The sequence below is a fragment of the Capsicum annuum genome, chromosome 4 (assembly GCF_002878395.1).
Source record: "Capsicum annuum cultivar UCD-10X-F1 chromosome 4, UCD10Xv1.1, whole genome shotgun sequence".
NCBI classification, from domain to species: domain Eukaryota; kingdom Viridiplantae; phylum Streptophyta; class Magnoliopsida; order Solanales; family Solanaceae; genus Capsicum; species Capsicum annuum.
This window is the reverse complement of record NC_061114.1, coordinates 187,291,398-187,312,563: the sequence shown is the minus strand read 5'-3', so window position 1 is coordinate 187,312,563 and position 21,166 is coordinate 187,291,398. Positions and strand designations below refer to the sequence as shown.

Here is a 21,166-nt window from a genome sequence, read left to right as displayed (position 1 = left end):
ATTGATCTATCATAATTTTGCTATTGGCGAGCCTCCATTATTTTTGAAAGTAGTGTCTACGTAAAAAATATTAATTGATTTCAGTTTACGGTCCAACTAGAGGCCTTATCATAATTTTCAGACAGATGTTGACTTTTAGTTGCGTAGACAGGTGTCATGTGTTCTTGAAGGCTTATGAATTAAATTTTTTATTGTTCAATTGAAATAAGAAAATGACCATGTTTCCTTTTTATTATCTTTTCAGCATTTCTTCAGAGTATATGAATGGTGTACACAATTCCCAGATAGAAAATGGCACTAGGACCTTCATGGCTCAAGATGCCCGTCGTGGCTAGGGCCTCGGTTCGATTTATGAAAAACTTGGTATCAGATCACGGTTCTTTTTCCCAGGGGTCTGCGAAATCATGTATAGTAGAATCTTGCTTATGGGTATGTTGTGCACCACACTTATAATTAGGAGGCTACTGGGTATTTAGGAGTTGTTTCTTATTCTTTCATACTCTAGTTCGTGCTATAGCGTCGTCCATAAGAAAGTTATCCAAATTCCTTCCTTATTCTAATTTCATAGGCCATGCCTCATTGTCAACACGATACAAGTCTAAGAGTCTAGCTCCCCCAGCGATATGGTTCTCTCTTATTGAGTTATCCATTAAGTTATGAGATAACACAAGGACTTGAGAGGAGTCCATTAGTTCTTTCAGGTGTATCAATTTGAGTGTATACCTTTATTCAGACTAAATCGAGCTTTTCAGCCTGAGGTACAAAATGTATTCAATCCCCCTATTAAAATTCTATTGTAGATATCATGCATAAGAGTAATGATGTGTAGCACAATGTTGGAACTATATTTCTATTCAAGTAATAGTATATTTTATGGTGTCATGACTTATTGGTAGTGAGATGGTCTACAAGTTGATAATATAAAGTCACAAGGTTAGTATTCAGAGTGAGGGGGACTTTTGCATAAATAAGTGGTTTTAGTTGTATAACCTAATTGAGGGGTGATTTTTCCTTATTTTCGTGGTTGGATATTATTGTAGCAAGATTTATAGATTATATGGTAGTCTATGAAGGAACTGTTTGGCTATGATAATTATTTATTAAAATTAGGAAAGGAGCCTAGAGTGGATATTTATGTTGGTTATAGAAATCAGTTATAGGTAGTGAATAGAAAGAGATAGATTAGTCAAAAAGTAATGGGTAGAGACTCATTGGTGTATATGGAATTTGAAAGAAGTAGGTATGTATGTATGGGTAAGTAAATATGAAGTGGGGTAGTGGAATGTGTTGATAAGATCATAATGGGTTATGTTATATGATTAAGATCGACTATCCCTGTTATGACTTTACTCGTCCCTTTGATTGTTTTTACTCTAGGAGTTGTAAACTTGTACTATATGTGAGAAGGTATGTAGTAAATTTTGAGGTCTAGTAGTAATGTCGCAGAGGGGGTGTGATTGTAGGTAGTGGTTAAATGAAATGAAGTATTTTGAGTTGATTTACCGATTTGATGGACTAGTATAGTATGTGGCATGCTTCATGGGTGGTACATGATTGATTGTAGACTATAGGCTTGAAGTTTAGATATGGGTTGTGGTAAAAAGGATAGTAGCTTAAGATTAATGATGTATATTTTGTGGGAGTAAGTAGTAGGCTTAACTTGATGTGTGCAATAACCTAGATTGACAAATTGTGGAATAATGAGTGGACAATTGTGATGTATATGTATACATGAGAACAAGAGTAAAATGATGAATTGCGGTTGAATCATTAAATAGATAAGAGCGTGAGTATATAAGAATAAGTTGAACCCCGAGGTAGCATGTTGTTAGATAAGGTTTGATGTGTGTGAGTATCACGTGTACCTAGATCACATTTTTGAATTTTGTAGTATGAAGAAGTCTATAGAATGGTTGTATAGTATTAGGGATGGCCATGGGGCGGTGTGGGTGCGGAGAAATGCTGGTTTTAAGCTATACGGGGCGGTGTGGGTTTTAAGCTATGTGGGGTGGTAAGGGTTAAAGTAAGTTTTTTTTTAAATGGTGCGGGTTGCGGGTATATGTGGGCTTAAATTTAAAAAGCTAAAAATTAGTATTATATTCGTGAATATACCTAAAATTATATGCATTCTTTACTTAAAATTTTATGATACTCAAAATGACATGTATAACACTACAAATAAATAATTTTATAGCTTTTTAATATCTCTATTCATTTTAAAAATATATGATATTTGATTATTACTTGTACACTTGATACTTTTTGACAATTTCTTAGTGAAAAATATAATAGAAATTATTTGTTATTATTTTCTAGTTGTCGATTTAGAAATATTATGATTTTCAATGGAGTTATGAATTTTTTAAAAATACAAAAAAACAAAAATAACAAAAAATGGGGCGGGGCGGGGCGGGTATGTGCGGGTATGATTGTGGGGCGGTTTTATGCAGGTTTAAAGGTGATGCAATGAGGTGCAGTGAGGTTTTAAAATTTGCAGGTTTAAAAAAAATCCGCACTGCACCATTGCCATCCCTATATGTTATACTTTAGAGTTGAATTGAGGAAATATAGGTAGGAAGTATGTGCCTTTGTATGGTTTTAAAAATTTTGTTAAGTTATATGTTATGCGATTAGAGTTTTAATGAGACTATGTTAAGTGATGGAGAATAAATTGTTATGTGATAAGGTGTGTCGATATGTATGCTCACGTGAGTGTGAGTTTTAGGGTGATGGCTATAGATGCTAGCGAAAGTTATAAGTAGCATTTCAGGAAAGCAAGGCCTTCATAGTATAGTTCACCTGGGAGAGTTTAGAGTTTAAGTATATGGTGATGTTTCTTTTGTGTTGAGAATTGTGGCTATAGGTTTTGATGTGAGGTTATGTCTGTAAGTTTAGGAGCGTGACTTTGATCTAAGGGAAGATGATGGAATAAAGTAATTCTCGAATTTTCTTGTGGTGTCATGTTTAAAGTAAGAATCCTGATAAATCAATCCCTATTCAAGCAAGCTCCTCCTACTTTGATTTGAATGGACACCTACCAATGTCTTATGTATTACAGTCCTACCAATGTCTAAGTTTTTAGCACTCTATGTAACTCATGTCATGTCCCGACCTCCAAACTACAAGTAATAATGTCCCTCAGTGATCCAATATTCCAAGTATCCAAGATCTATGTTATGTGTCTCATGATCAAAAAAATAATTCATGTCTTACATAATGTATGGTTCTAAGAAACTATACCTTCTATATGTTACCGAATCATTTTACGTCAAGTTTAGCCCAAAGTGATAAAGTTTATGCAAAATCATGACTATCTCAGCTCTGAAAATGATTAGCAATAGCTCCAAGTAGAAATCCTTGTCTATGCCATGGCTATATGAATTTCGGCCAAATATTGTACGACTCAAGTTATGTTGTGTTTATGCTAGCGCGTCTCTCAACTAATGATCCAGACATTTGAAATCTGAAGCACTTCATGTCTATTCTATCGTATCTTCACGTCATGTCCCTCCTTGAGTAGTGCAATAAGTATCTGTTACAACCAAATAGTATTACTCCCTTTCATGATGCTTATGCTCTGGTCCTTTACTGACCCTCCATATGTAAGTATGATTGTGGTTATGAAAGTGTAGTAATATGTTAGGTAGGGGAGTAGATGTTCTTAAAGTTGAAAAGTTTTAAGTGATTTTGTTGATCTAAGGTTATAGGAGAAGGGGGGAAAATGAGATAAACTTTCATTACATGAAATAGTTAGGAAGGAGATATGTGGCGAAAATCTTTGTGAGAGTGATAGAATTTGCTCGTCTTAGTGGGGAGATCCATGAAGTGAGAGTAGTAATGATAGGCTTTAATGTTGTGATTGATAAAAACACAAACCAATGTGCCATATGGTTAGTACTCCTTGAATTAAGACTTGAGGTTATTGGATCATAGTGATGAGGAGAGGTGATTTCTTAATTTGATGTAGTGCATAGGGTCCCGTAATTTGAGTTAGCACATTTTTACTCCAGGCTAGGCTTCAACATAGAAGTATTTTGCTGTGGGGCTCAAACTCTTGTGGTTAGATGGCTCAGGGGAGAATTATAGGTTGGAGATAATGTAGTATGTTATTTAATTATTATTTGGGGCATAGGTTATTAGCGTCCCTATGTTTAAGGTCCATTCTTTGTATCGTGTAAGGTGGAGAATGCTTCGATTTCTTGTTTTCTACATAATCTTATTTCATGATTAGTACCGATGTAAATCAGGCCTATGATCTATCACAATCCAAGCCAAGACCTTAGCCGCGACAAATATCCCGAACCATAAAGTCTCGGCGCCACTTTCTATCTGGTACTCCTGAACACCATTCACAAACAATAAAGAAAAGATGTCGAAATTAAGAAAATACAATCATAGTTATGTCCTGATTTCAATTAACAATACAAAATGAAATCCATAAATATCTAGACAACATCTATTTCAGTTTGCGAAATCTCGAATACATCAGAAATTAACAACTTGTCTGAAACTGTGACAAGGACCCAGTCGGACCTAAAACCAAAATGAAATAACAATGTTCTAAAAATAAGTCTTTCGAAATAAAGAAGGCTTACCAACTGCACACTTCTGTCTGATAAATCTACGACTTAGCGGGACCTCTGGACTAAGCCTTAGACCCTGAAATATAGGGGCCAATACAAATGTATTGGTTCGTAGAACAGTCAAAAAAATATACATTTATACAAAACATAGGTAAGAATAATTCATAAATCACATGTCATCATAAAATACTTGAAAAACACATGAGCATAATTTAAAACTTTCAAACATATTTTGCAATTCATGACTCAACTCTTTATCTTACTTCTGAGCAAGATGGCACACCCTATAACTCTGCTATTCCATGGGCTGTATGGAATCAGTCCTTGACTTGGTGGCCAACCCCCAACCCAAGCTTGCTGCAAGTGTTGGAGTATCTACTTATCTACTATGCCACAGGGCCTTCACCAACATACAATCTCCCTTTTTGGACAACATAAACTTGTGTCATAAAGTCATGTTCTAGGGGAATGAACTGTATGGATCATGCCTTCTTGGGGTAACCATCTAATTCTCTTAAGCCCAATTTTAGATCCTTTAAACCAACTCTTCTTTGAATCATTCTTTCTTTCTTAATATCATTCGAGCACATAAAAAATTTGGTATTTTCATACCCCGACCTGCAAGTCATGTCACAATATATCTACTGCCCTTATCTTATTTTAGAAGAGCTTTATTAACAACCCAAAAGCTCTATAATTTGAACAAATATTCATATTTCAAATTAGTTGAAACAAATCAACCATTTTCAATACTTATTATATGGGGGTCACCCTTTTCAATCACTTTCAAGACATTTTAAAATATAATCATGATCATCATAAAACAAGTAAAGTACTCTTCCATTATCTCATGAAAATGGTGAAATCTATACATAATAGGCTCAACATTTAACAATTTTGCGTAATCCTTTCCCAAAATGTAAATTCGATATAATTTCATAGTAAAAGAGGGAATCACATATACCATGCTCTCATTTAAGTTCAAAATTTAATCACCATCATGTCACACTAAAAACAATTCAAGATTAGGGGTTTCATACCATAATTTTCATAACACTTCGTCAAGATGTAATAATTTCAATGCAAGTTTATCAATGATCTTGAAACAATTTTGTATATACAAATATATATTCTTTAAAACTAATTTGATAACCCAAAATCAATGCGCATGGGGTTTGGGATAATCCCACGTACATTAGATTACTTAGTTCAAAGAATAACAACCCGAATCTAGATTAGTTTCTTGGAATTCTTGACTTAAGAGTTTGATTCTTGATCTTTGGGGCTCTAGGGTTTTCTTGAAGTGAATAGAAGAGAATAATGATGCAAAATTCTCTTAGGGGCTCAAATCTTGTGTTTTGAATGGTTTTTGGGTGAGATAAATGTACTAATTGCCCCCAATTAAGTAGATTCAGAAACTGGAAAATAAGAGGAGAAATGGAGCATACGTCGCATGCTCTGAAGCGCTGAAATAGAGAGTGCATCATATTCTCTATCACACGCCCCTATAGGGGTGAAATGGAGCATGTGTATCATGCTTATAACACGCAACTACTGGTTCTAACGAAAATAATCATAACTTTTTGCTCGGGTATCGGATTTAGGCAAAATTGGTATCGTTGGAAATCTGGTTCAATTATCTTCAATTATGTGGGTATTTAGCTTCAACTACGTTTATCAAAAGTTATACATGTTCAAAGTATACTCTTATAAAATCGAGTACAAGGATTTAGCCAAATCAAAGGTTCTTAGCTCAACTTTTCTCTAAGTGATTCCTATGAGCACTCTTCACCTCAAAAGCACTTCAAACACGAGGATAATAATCATGACACTTATAATCACTTGGAAATCATTTCTTTAGAGTTTACGCACACAAGAACAACAGGTAAATTTTTAGTTTGAAAGATGTAGGGTGTTACATGATCACCAAATATACTCATGCCTTGTGTGGTGATGATTATGATTAACATAACTCGGGTGCAAAGCCATCCCTATGTAAAGTTTTACTACCTCATGCGTCATGCTTATGCATTTTACTGGGGGTTATCATGAAGCTGTTTTGATTCCTTTGTATATCTTGTTGAGAAAAAATGTTCAATGCAAAGTTACATTCCTTATTAAATACTTGTAGAACTTTAACAAATCCGTACCCATTATTCGGGGATGAATTATCCCTAGGGGGAGATAATGAAACACCCCTCACATTTGGTCTAGAAGTTAAAATGTTGTTCCTACGTGTACAGACCCAAACCAAATGATTCCCAGTAATATATGTGTGTTGATCAATTCTATAGTGTGGTAATACCTTTGAATAGGAATTGAGGTCACAAAAAATTCTCTAACTCAAAGACGAGTTGAAAACTTTCCTATCAATTAAGTTTTAGTTAATGTTTCAACTTATGTCAAATTCCATCGACTATTACATATATAATATGATGAGTTAGAGGGCGTACTATATATCAAATGAAAGATCTTCGAGTCTTCTTTCCAACGCCTCTGACCGTTCGTTAATTTGAGTCCGAAGTCAAAAGTTATGAGTATTTGAATGAGACACTGTCTAGGATCGGTGATGGCTTAGGTGCTGCAAACTTTAATGTTTGCCATAGGTTGTGCAACACAAACCTTAAGTTTTATCATGGGGTTTGCACCGCAAACCCTATGTTCTATGGTGTATGAACTCCCTTTTAAGTTATTTCAAGGGAAACCAAGTATTTTTACGTTCCAAAACCATCCCTAAACATCTATAGATGAAATTAGGGCCATTAGTAACGTTTTAACTCTCTTAAATCACGAGTTCATCTTTCAAAAAAACTTAGGATTAAACATTCAAGCTCTAGGGATCAACTTTTTCATGAATTCTTCATCAATTAATGTATGTAGGGCTTTCCTAAACTACATAGACATGGCTAAATCATTATATTAATGTTTTGAATGTTGAGAAATCATGTTTTCATGAACAACTTGAATTACATTAAAAAGTAAGCATTGTAAATCCTTCCGATGATACATGATTTTGGTCTTGAGGCCTTATGTTGAATTCAAACTTTACTCGTGTATATGTATAAATGTGTATAAATGTGTTTTCAGTTTTGAAGTATGAACTGAGAGCATGAAGAACAAATTTCCCTCTCTTATTCTGTACCTTTTTGATTTTCAAGTTAAGGGTTATTCAATTGCACGATTTAAAGAATGGGCCAAGGGTTTTACTATCAATTATAAACTTTATGTTGTTTATGAATTGAAGAGAGGGATATTTTCTTTTCTTTTTTTCAAATGCAAAACATAATAATCGAAGAAATTGCATATTGTTTTGAGAAATTGACCACCATTGGTTTAAATATTGAAAAGAGAGTCTTTGCGTAGTTTAATATATATTTTGAAATATGAGTCCTCTTATTTTGTTTGAATGTTTTGGTGGTCTGAACATTGTTTTAAATGTAAGAACTGTGATAATATTATGATATGGCTTAGACTTATGACTTACAAGTCTTGGTATGACAATACCAAAATCAGATAATGCCATAACAGACTTGGAATAGAATAAAAGCCAGATTTCAATTATATTTTCAAAATTTGAGTTTTGAAAGATACATGTTCAGAAAAGGTTAAAAATGAACTTAAGAGATATTAGGTGGTTACTCGAATAAGGCACGAGTTCTGAAAACTCATTGCCCGAAACTGTGTTTTGTCGATATAGATTATTATGTCACTACGAGGGATTGTACGCTGGCCTAGTGCCCTGTAGCGTATCAGAATTTAAAACTCCAAGCTTTGTGGCAAATTTGGGTTGAGGGCTTGGCCACCAAGTCAAGGGCGAATTCCATATAGCCCGTAGAATATTAGACTTTTAGAGAGTACCACCTAGCTCAGAACTAAGACAAAGATGTTGAGTTGTGATTTACAGAAATGATTTAAAAGCCTATTTATTATGCCCATTGATTTTCAAATGTTTTATGATGGCATACTTTTCATGAAATGCTCTCACTTACTTTATATACCAGTAATTTGTTATTGGATTTTTCTGCATACCAGTATATTTGTATTGACCTCCTATATTTGATTTGAGGTACAGTCCCTGGGTCCTGCTAAGCCGTAGATTGATTTGTTAGAAGTTTACAGTTGGTGAGCCTCCTTTATTTTGGAAGGACATGTCTATGGAGATAATATTATTTGATTATAATTCATGGTTCGACTGTAGGCCTTGTCCCCATTTTTAGGCAGATATTGACTTTCAGTTAGTAGAGATTTTGCAGAAATGTGTCATGTGTTTTCGAAGGTTTATGAATTAAAATTTGTATTATTCAGTTGAAGTAATAAAACGACCATGTTTCTGTTTTATTATCTTTTCCGCATTTCTTTATAGTATATGAATAGTGTGCATAATTGCCAGATAGAAAAGGGCGCTGGGAACTTTATGGTTCAGGATGCCCATCGTGGCCAGGATCTCGGTTCGGGTCGTGACATATACTATTTACGAGTCAATATTACAAAAATTATCAATAGTTTTCATTTTACTAAATCTACCAATAAAAATTTAATAAAATATATAGAATAAATTAAAAAAAGAGAGAGTAAAACAGCTAACCAAATAAGGGTAAGTATTTCTTTCCTATAATTTCTCCAAATTTATTGTACCAATCCTCAATTATTTTCTCTTTCCCTTAATTTCTCCTAATTCAACCAATCCATAATTCTTTTTCTCTCTCTTTGTTTTTTTTTAATAAACAGTTCTCTCTTTTTTGTATCTAGTAAGATGCCATTGATTTTTTTAGAATAATTTCATAGTTTTTCTCCAAAGGAATATTTGTTCTACCCTTCCTTTATTAGTAAAAACAACTATTCATATAGTAATATCAATATGATTCAGACACTGTTCAAAAAAGGGGAATTTGTTAGGGAAAGTGATGTTTTGATGATGGACGTATTGAATGAAACATGTTGTGCAAGTTGTTCCACACAAGTGACACTACTACTGTCAACTAAGCTGTATGTTGAAATTATTACAAGGTGGACAGTGCATTAGGATAAGAGTGGATAAGCAAGGAAACTCAGATTTGTTTCAAATGCTACTATTAAGGAAAAGATAATTTCATCATTCAGAAGTTGAGTTGATCAAGGAGTTCTACGAGATAAAGGAGAAGAGTTCTACTTAATCTAAAAAAGAGAGAGGCGGCATCAACAAAAAGAGTGAAACTACCTGGAGGTCCTATTGAATATAGAAGAGTACATCAACTAAAGGACTCCATCAGGTGTTGACTTAAATACAAAAAATGAGATTGAAAGTTTTCACTCATGCACTGATAAGATAACCAACAATCAGTAAAACAGTTTACTTACTTGAAGAACAACCTGGTCCTTTACTTTGTAAGTCTTAGACTGATTGTAGTAGGTAGGTTCTTTGAGTTGTAATGAGTCATTGTTCTAGTCTCAGTGATCTATAAACTGAGTTAGGAGTTGTGTCTTCAAGTTATGAAACTCGAAGACTTGGGAACACTTATCTAGGAAAGATTTGTGTTTTTGTAGCATAGGAGTTAGAAGTTTTAATTCCTAGTTTTACAAGAAGTCATGTAATATTGTTGATTGTTGAGGATCAAGAGTTATATTGAAGTTTGGGTTAAACCCTATAGAGGTACAAGTCATGGTTTTTTACACCTTTCTTTAGCGGGGCGTTTTCTATGCATAAACATTGTGTTCAGCTTTTACTTCTGTGAACCACGTTTACTTACTTGTTCCACAGATAGACAACCAATAGAGTAAAATATTAAAATTAGTAGGGCACACACTCTTACAAGTGGTATCAAAGCGAGGTTGTCTTAAATAAGGCTAGCAACTAAGAAAAAATCAATGATAAATTTTGCACCTCCTACTAGTCACAGTGAAGGTCAATCAACTACTAGACCTCCACTCTTTAATAACTTTCACTTTATCTGGTGCAAAACATGGTTGGAGATGTTAATCAAAGGTGAAGACTATGAATTATGAGATAGGATTACTGATGGTCCCACTATTCCAATGAAGTTGGTTGATAGTGAACCAGTCAAGAATGTAAGGAGTGAATTTATTCCTGATGACTTATTGGCCTTGAAGAAAAATGCTATGACCAAGAACATCTTGGTCTATGGATTAGGACCTGCTGAATACAATAGGGTATCAACCTACACTACTACTAAGCAAATTTGGGATGCACTGGTGAATGCTCATGAAGGTACCTCTCAAGTAAGAAAATTTAGGATTTCTCTTTTTTTCACTAAGTAGGAGGCATTTAAAATAAAGAAAAATGAAACCCTACATGAAATCATGACAAGGCTTACCACCTTAACAAATGAGTTGACTTCCTTAAGAAAGGTCACCTCTGAGGAGGAACAAGTCGAAAAGGTACTAATGGTATTGCCTAAATCAAAATGGAATGTTAAGGTGACTACAATTAGGGAGGCAAATAAGGATCTTGTAAGTATGACCCTGGATGAACTAGTAGGGAACTTAAGGACTTAGAAATGAAAGTTGATGGAACCAAAGAACAAGTACCTCCAGAGAAAATCTTGGCATCGAAAGCTTCTAATAGTGATGAGGGATTTGAACTTGATAAGGAACAAGCTGCTTTCATAACTAAGAACTTCAACAAATTATTTAAGAAGAAAAAAGGAACAAGTAGTAAAAAATGTTCCAATGACAATCCAAATAGTTGCTTCAAGTGTGGCAAAACTGATCATAATATCAGAGAGGGAAATAAAATTAAAGAAGGAAAGGCTGAAAACTAACTGAAAGAAAAGGGAAAAAGAAATGAGGAACATGCAATGATAGCAACCTGGGGATCTGATTCAGATGAAGATGAAGTTGATGAAACTGCATTCATGGCTCTTGGAGACTCAGACTTAAAGAAGATGATGCTTTTGAGGTAAGTAAACTTGAACTCAAAGAAAACCTGCAATTGTTTTTCAAAACCAAAACTTATTTTCTTGATGAGTGCATTGATTGATGACTTCCAAGAATTAACTTCTGATAGGGATGAATTGTTCAGCAGTCTTGCAAGTCTCAAATTTGATCTCATTGATTTAAAGGCTTGCACAAGTATAGTTGACAGGGAAAATTGCACTCTTAAGAAATAGGTTGCAAGACTTGAAAATTCAAACAATGATCTTACGTCTGAAGTTCTCAAATTCTCACTAAAAATGGAAAAAAGTTTGTGAGTAAAGAACAAGAAAATGTTGAACTTGAGCTACTTAAATACAAATAGGAATGCCATGATTTAACTAAAAAAATGAATAAGTTGAGTCAAGAAGTTTCTAAACTAAAACTTGATCTTAAAAGAGAAAATAGGTGGACAAACTCCTCAAGAATTATTCACAAGTGAGTGAAGGAAATTACAATGAAAATATAATGTTGGGATTCCACAAAAGTTATGATGATCCTAAAGATTTATGTTATATCTGTGGCAACCTTGGACATCCCACCACTGAATGTCTAGTGGGTGCTAAAAGCAGATCAAATAGTCAAAACCTAGCTAACAGATTTTCTAAGATCAAAAAGAACAAAACTAGTTCTAGTCAGAGAAATAGGTTGCACTACATATTGCCTGAATGGACTAAAAGAAATTTAATTCATCCTTTCACTCATAAAATAGGACCTAAGCATTTCTGGGTTCATAAGTCTAACCGTTGATTTCTTTTGCAGGAGAAGTTGAAAGGAAGCAAAAGGCACTGGTACTTAGACAGTGCTTGCTCAAGACACATAATTGGAGATAAGAAAAAGTTCCTTTCACTCTCCAAATTTGATGGAGGAGGAGTTTCTTTTGGTGATGGAAAAAAGGGAATCATTATTGGAGTTTGAAAAATTGGCTCATCTGAGTCAAAAGTATTGGAGGATGTATATCTTGTAGAAGGATTAAGGCATAACCTGCTGAGCATCTCACAACTATGTAACAAAGGTAATAAAGTTATTTTTAATGCTGCAGGAGTTAAAGTCAAAAGGATGGACACCAAAGAGATTGTGCTTAATGCAAGGAGATACAAAAATGTATACAAAGATGACATCATGGCACTACTAGGACCTGAGTTGACTTGTTAAAGTGTGATAGAAAATGATCCCCTCCTTTGGCACAGGAGACTTGGTCATGCAAGTATGAAACAACTAAACATACTTTTCTCCAAAGATATGGTATTGGGATTACCCAAGACCAAGTTCAAGGAAAAAAAGCTATGTAGTGACTGTGTAAGAGGGAAGTAGATATGATCTTCTTTTAAGTCAAAGAACCATGTTATCGCTACCAAGTACCTTGAACTGGTTCATATGGACTTCTGTGGACCCATAAGACTTTAAAGCATAGGTGAAAAAATGTATGTTTTTGTAATTGTTGATGATTATTCTAGGTTCATCTAGACATTGTTTCTAGCCTCTAAATTAGATGACTTCGATGTCTTAAAAATTTTCATTAAGAAAATTGAAAAGAAACTGAGCACTTCATTAGTTTCCATAAGATCTGACCATGGTATAGAATATGAGAATGTAAAGTTCATAGAATTTTGTTTAGTAAATGGTATATATCATAACTTCTCAGCTCCTAGAACACCATAACAAAATAGAGTGGTGGTAAGGAAAAATAGACCCTTGGAAGATATGGCTAAAACAATTATGCTTGCAGCAAATATTTCTAAAAACTTTTGGGCTGAGGCAATAAGTACTATAGAATATATCATAAATAGATGCATGATCAGACCTTTGTTAGAAAAAAACCCCTATGAATTACTAAAAGGAAGAAAACCTAACATTTCTCACTTTTGAACCTTTGGTTGTAAATGTTTCACACAATAATGGAAAGGATAATCCGGGAAAATTTGATGCTAAAAGTGATGAGGGAATTTTCTTAGGCTATTCACTTCATAGTAAGGCTTATAGGGTTTTAAACAATAGAACTAACTGTGTTGAAGAAAGCATGCATGTGATCTTTGATGAATCCTATGTTAAGACTAACCTGTAGGAAAGAAGTGATAATGAGAACAGGTTACACAACCTGGTTCATCGACTGGAGCTACCAAACATGGAGGTACCTCAACAGGGGTAACTGATGCTGAAGGCACAATGACAAGTGAAACTAAGCCACCAACTACCCAAGATAAGAACATCAGTAGTGATCCTAGTAGCTTACTAAGTTTGATCCCAAAAGGATACAAGTATCAAGGATCACACCTTATTGAGACTGTTCTCACTTGCCTCACCTCTGGGATCACTACAATGTCTGGATTAAGAAGTATGTGTTCCCTTGAGGCATTCCTAGCAGAGCTTGAACTAAAAAAGGTAATTGAAGCATTGCTTGATGCTTATTGGATCATAGCCATGCAGGAAGAATTAAATCAGTTTGAGAGAAGAAAAGTATAACACTTAGTTCCTTTCTCAAAATATAGATCAGTAATTGGGACTAAGTGGGTGTACAAAAATAAATTTTATGAGTATGGAATAATCAGAAGAAACAAAGCAAGAGTAGTGGTCCAATGATATAACAAAGAAGAAGGAATTGACTTTCATGAGACTTTTACTCCGGTAGCTAGACTTGAAGCTATAAGATTACTTGTTTCCTTTGCTGCTTATCTGGATTGTATTGTCTATCAGATGGATGTGAAGAGTGCATTCTTGAATGGCATTCTCAAAGAGGAGGTGTATGTTAAGCAACCTCCTTGATTTGAAAGCAAAGAGTTTCCTGATCATGTATATAAATTGGATAAGGCCTTGTATGGGTTGAAACAAGCTCCAAGGGCTTGGTATGAGAGACTGTGAAAGTTTCTACTAGGGCATGGTCATACCAAAGGTAAAATTGACAGTACCCTTTTCTTGAAAACTAATAGAAAGGATTTGTTAGTTGTGTAGGTATATGTGGATTACATTATTTTTGGTTCAACCAATATGAACATGACTCATGAGTTTGCCAAACTTATGAGTTGTGAATTTGAGATGAGCATTATGGAGGAACTGACTTACTTCTTGGGATTGCAAATAAAGCAGTCAACATCAGTGATAATTATCCATCAATAGAAGTATGCCAAAAAACTTCTCAAAAGATTCTCCATGGAAGAGGCAAAAGAGATCAGTACTCCTATTGCCACTGCCACAAAGCTTGATTTGGACGAAACAGGTCCTGTTGTGGAGCAAAAGATGTATAGAGAAATGATAGGGTCATTATTGTACCTCACAGCAAGTAGGCCTAACATTGTGTTCAGTGTAGGGCAGTGTGCTAGGTTTCAAGCAAAGCCCAAAGAATCACATCTAAAATCATTGAAAAGAATCTTCAAATACTTGAAGGGAACAAGTGATCTTGGTTTATGGTATCCCAAAGGTAGTAACTTTAATTTGATAGGATAATCTGATACTGATTATGGTGGATATTTGGTGGACAGGAAAAGCACTAAAGGTTTGGCACACTTCTTAGGATCATATCTGATTACCTAGTCCACAAAGAAGTAAAACTCAGTAGCTTTGTCTACTGCTGAGGCTGAATATATTGCTGCTTGATCATGATATGCTCAGTTATTGTGGATCAAAAAACAACTTCTGGATTTTGGGGTAGATGTTGGGTATGTTCCTATTTTTTGTGATAACACAAGAGCTATAAATATTGCCAAAAATCCTGTCCAACATAAGAGAACTAAGCATATTGATATTCGTCATCACTTCCTTAGAGACAATGTTGAAAAGGACATATATCAATTATGTTTTGTTCTACAGAGGAGCAAATTGTTGATATATTCACTAAGGCTTTGAGTAGAGAACACTTTGAAAGAAATAGGTTAGCCTTGGGGATGATTAGAATTGTATAAATCTCCCTCAATGATTGATTATAATAAGTTTTTCCTAAGTGATTATTGATTAATTCAGTCTTACACATTTACTTATGTATCTTAATTCCAAGATTTTAGGGTAAATTAACTCAGCTATGTTTTGATTTTGCAGAAAGACTAGAACATCAAGGTAATATTGTCCATTTTCTCCTCAGATTTCAGGTATGATTATTGATTACCCATAGTAGCATAAAAGGAAACAAGTTATCTACATGGTCCTTTTTGTTACACTCAAACCGTCGAAAACCCAAAAGTTTCCTTCTTTTAAAAGGCTGACTGATCTTTCCCATTAGAGATGAACATTTAATCATCACGTTTCCTTCATCCAATACAATTCACCAATGCCTCATATTCTCTCTTTCTTCACTTTAAATACATTTTCTTCTCTTCTCATTATTTATCATTCGCAAACAAAATCAAAATCACTGCTCTCCTCTTTTATCACTATGGCATCCTCTTCTTCATCATTCACTGACTCTACTTCTGCTCCTTCAAAAGCCATTATTCTTCAACCTAATATTACCTTACCCCCTCTAATTCATCCCCAAATTTCTATCAAGCTATCAATTTTGCAATGTTTAAGAATTTGCAAACCTTTTTGCTTATTTTTCTTCAAAACCCTCATCTTCTTCTGAATCTGCACTGCCACCTCCAATCCATCTTCAGATTCTTGATCGCGATGATCTTCCTATTGTAGATATAATTTCTCGATGCTCTAGATCTAAACTAAAACAAAAACCCTCTTCCATTTCTATTATTGTTAATGTTGATGTTGATGAGACTGCTCTAGTAAAGCCTTTCCCTGTTGCTCCTTCTCCTCGAACTGCTCATACACGAGGTAAAAAGAAACAAGAATATTCTTTCTTGGAAAAAGCACTTCAGGCTAACAAACGGAAATGTGTACCTACTTCTGGTTCTCCTTCTCCTCCTGCTTCTTCGCCTGATATTCTTCTTTGGTCAAAGCGTAAGAGAAAAACAATCATAGAAAAACATCCCCAACTATTCTCTCACATAAAATCAACCTTTACTCCAAAAACATCTTCATCTTTGAAACCCTCCTCTCACTCCAAGGCTCCATTTTCATCCAAAGCTTCCCCTGCAAAAAGAGTTTCTCACAGTTAAAGAAACGGTAAGAAACTTGTTTCTTCTAGCTCCTCTGACTCTGACTTTCTGCCTGATACTTCTGCTGAACTCTCTCCGGAGGCTAACCCTACTTTTGTTGTTGATTTTGATTTTGATGTGGAAACTGCTACTGATAAAACTTCTCAGTCAACTCATGTCCTTCACTTTTAAAAAATAAAAGTTGGCTAGGGTAGAGTTTTCACTAGTTTTGAGGGACCTAATATGGATATTTTGGTCATAAAGTTGAGAGCTCAGGGGTGGTCACACTTGTTTCTACAAGGTGATCATCAAAGAAAGTTGGAAAAAATGAAGTTTATGTGTTTTACACTAATGTGGTTGCAATTGGTGAGATGTTCTCTACCAATGGGAAAACCATTAACCTTTATCCTGCTGATCTGAGTTGAATTTTAAATGTTCCTATTGGGGGTTGGGGTCATTATGTGAAGGGTGCTTGGCCTCCTCTTGAAAATCTCCCATTAGCTCTTGATATCTCAAAAAAATTCTCTGGAAATCCTCTTCTCCTTACTCATCGTAGAGTCCTCAAGAATGAGATGTCCCCTCTCTATCAATTTTATTTTTATATGGTTCACAAAATGATTCTTTCTAGACAGGAAAAAAGAATAGTTGCCAATTTCCTTGATCTCACCTTGAAGGAACTGTTAAAATCTCAGATTCTAATAGGCCTTCCCAGACTCATCATCAAGCACATGAAAAGGGTTTTAATCCAAGATGTAAATAGTCATGCTTTGCCATATGAGTTCTGGCTTGCACCTGCTTTTGAGGATTTCTATGTCCCCGTGAAAGTGTAGTTACTGCAGACAATAAAGGATGTTATTGGATCTGTGAACCATTCTATGTTACTTGTTGCTACGAGGAGTGCTCACAATTCTATTCAAAGGTTGAAGAATGCTCTTGCTGCCAAGTAAGGTGAAGTAGAAGTAGCACAAGCTGCATTGCAGGCTACCCAGGCTACTCATGAGGAAGAGAAACAGGTCCTTCGAGCCCAAATTGCTTCCCTCACAGCTACTTTAGAAAAGAAAAGAGTTGACAATGCTGATATTATTAGGAAGGTAACCTCCTTTATTCCCTCACCCTCATCTACTTAATCCTCCTCTTAGTGCCTTTAGCCTATTTTCCTTGCTGGTTCCTGGTCCTTAATGGTTCACTATTTGTTGCTACTAGGTTAATATAATTGTATCTGGTTTTATAAATGAAATGGACCTTGTTGCTTAATATGTTCTAATTCTGTTTAAATTAATGCATAGCTATTCTTTTGCTCTAACTCTTGTTTGTTTTAGTGATAGCTCAATGGCCTTGAATTATTAAACTATTTTTCATTGCTTGGACCAGCTTTTTGATGATGTCAAAAAGGGAAAAAATAGATTATACAATGCTTATAACTCAATTGACTAACCTGTGTCCTATTTCATTTTGTGATCTTCTATTTATAGTCCTTTACTGAGTATGTCAGGATTAAGTGAAAGATATTGTGCTGCTAAGTTTTTCATCATTAAAAAGGGGGAATTTGTTCGAAAAAGGGGAATTTGTTAGGGAATGTGAAGTTTTGATGATGGACGTATTGAATGAAACATTTTTTGCAAGCTGTTCCACACAAGTGAAACAACTACTATCACCTAAGCTATATGTTGAAATTATTACAAGGTGGACAGTAATTAGGACAAGAGTGGATAAATAAGGAAACTCAGATTTGTTTCAAATGCTATGATTAAGGAAAAGATAATTGCATTATTCAGAAGTTGAGTTGATCAAAGAGTTCTACAAGATAAAGGAGAAGAGTTCTACTCTGGTAGCAACAAAAAGATTGAAACTACCTAGGAGTCCTATTGAAGATAGAATAGTACATCAACTAAAAGACTCCATCAGGTGTTGATTTAAATACAAGAAATGAGATTAAAAGTTTTCACTCCCGCACTGATAAGATAATCAACAATCAGCAAAATAGTTCACTTACTTAAAGAAGAACCTGGTCCTTTACTTAGCAAGTCTTAAACTATTTGGAGTAAGTAGGTTATTTGAGTTGTAATGAGTCATTTTTCTAGTCTCAGTGATCTATAAACTCAGTTAGGAGTTGTGTCTTCAAGTTAAGGAACTCGAAGACTTGGGAACACTTATATTGGAAATATTTGTGTTTTTGATGTATAGGAGTTAGAAGTTTTAATTCCTAGTTTTACAAGAAGTCTTGTAATATTATTGATTGTTGAGTCTTAAGAGTTATAGTGAAGTTGGGGTTAAAACCTGTAGAGGTACAGGTCGTAGTTTTTATATAGACAACCAGTAGAGTAAAATATTAAAATTAGTAGGACACTCACTCTAATAGATACCATAAAATGATTGATATATTAGTTTCTATAAAGTCTTAATATCATAAGATTATTGATACCAATTACTATCCAATTCAAACATCCTAAAATTATTCATATATTAGTTTCTATAAGTTTAAACTCCCTAAAATTATTGATACCAATTTCTATTCAGTTTAGACACCATTAAATTATTGATGTACCAGTTTTTATATAGTTTAAACACCATAAAATTATTAATACCAATTTATATACAATTTAGATACCACGGGGTTTTATATAGTTTAAATACTATAAAATCATTGATATCGGTTTCCATACATTTTAGGCACCATAAAATTATTAACAAATTAATTGTTATATGGTTATATAAATTTATTGATAAATCGACTTCTTAGGAAATTCCTATCGCTATCTCTCTTGTGAAAATGAAAATCTTTTATATAGCTTTGAGTGAAGAATATGGTAAGGACTGTCCCTCTACTTATGCAAATAGAAGGAATAGATACAGTAAAGAAAGAGGAGGCTAGAAGAAAATAAAAAAAGATATGAAGTACCATAAAAGGATAAACACATAAACCACAAAGTCAATCAATTTATCTAAATTAATTGTTGACTAATTCTTTCATAATGTACAGAGTCTTGTTATGGTCCTGTTTTTTAGTATTAAGTGGAATTAAGTTTTACTAAGTCAATTTCTGTATTTTTTCTATTTACAATATTAGCAAATTAATGAGCAAGTTGTTAGCAGTGTTTTACCCCTGCTTTGCCACTATCTTTAGTTCCTATTTTTTAGGTTTAGTTGTTAAGTTGTAAGCCTATAAAATGGCACTAGGTCGTCTTGTTTTATGTAGTTGAATTGAGAAGTAAAAAAATAGTATGAGTCTTTTCTTTCACATCAGTTTGTCTTCTTCTTTTACTTTCTTTTATTCCAACAATATTGGTATCCATAGAAGCTAGGTTTCTTCACCTGGGAGTCAGAGAGATGGTGAGAAAGAGAGATTGTAAAATGTAAGAGAGAAATCCATCATCTTCGAATGAGAATAAAATGGTAGTGAACACTAATTCAAATTCTCAGCCTCTTCCAATCTTTAAAGGGGTGAATTATAAGTTTTGGAGTCTTAAGATGAAGACTCTTTTTAAGTCTCAAGAGCTTTGGAACTTGGTGGAGAATGGATTTTCGGACCTGGAGGAAGGTCATGCACAACAACTACAGGAAAACCATATGAAGGATTTGAAGGCGTTATTCTTCATTCATCAATCCCTTCATGATGATATCTTTCCCAAAATTTCAGCAACGGAGACTTCCAATGAAGCTTGGGAAATTTTGCAGCAGAAGTATATGGGATATAAGAAGGTAGTTGTAGTTAAATTACAAACTTTATGCCATGATTTTAAAACTTTAAACATGAAAGAGGGTGAATTCATGAAAGACTATAGCTGTCAGTCTCTGTAATTGTTAATCTTATGAAGTCTTATCAAGAAAAAATTACTGATGAAACTGTTGTAGCAAAGGTTTTGAGGTCTTTAACCAGTAAGTTTGAGCATATGGTTGCTGCTATCGAAGAATTCAAGGACTTATCTGACTATACATTTGATGAATTAATTGGTTCTTTGTTAGGTCATGATGATAGTATAAACATGTCTTATGAGAAGTTTGAATAAAAATCATTCCAGGTGAAAGAGGAGTCTTCTTTCTCCAAAGAAAAATCCTCAAATTTTCCTGGTAAAGGTAGAGGAAGAGGTGGATTTCGTGGCATAGGTCGAGGCCGCAATAAAGGTAGAGGACAATTTAGTGAGTCATGTCAGCCCAAGAGTGACTTGCAATATTGTTATTACAAGAAGTCCGGCCACACTGAAGCATATTGTTGTGCCAAACAAAGAGATGAACATAACCATGCCAATCTGTCTGAGAAAGTTGAGGATGAAAGTAAGTTGTTCATGGATCATTCTCCAATTACTGACAATTCTTATAGTATTTGGATTATTGATAGTGGATGCTCGAATTATATGTCTGGTACAAACTTTCTATTTAGAGATCTTGATCAGTCAAGAAAAAATGAAGTTTGACATGGATTTTCAAAGTGAAGTACAATGCTGATGGAAGTGTGAAAAGGCATAAAGCCTGACTTGTTTCAAAAGGATATTTCCAAAAATAAGGCAGCGACTTTGAAGATACATTCTCACCGGTATCTCGGTTTGAAATAGTTAGAACTACTCTAGCCTTGGCTGCTTAACTTGGTTGGCCCGTGTGCCAATTTGTTGTTAAGTCTGCCTTCCTAAATAGTGACTTACATAAAGAAGTATATGTCTC

The 21,166-nt window shown here is 34.4% G+C and overlaps 1 pseudogene; it reads left to right on the top strand.

Annotated features, from left to right (window-relative positions):
- LOC107868776 overlaps window positions 1-14,255 on the top strand; it is a 34,172-nt pseudogene extending 19,917 nt beyond the window's left edge.
- Window positions 14,256-21,166: the final 6,911 nt, after the last annotated feature.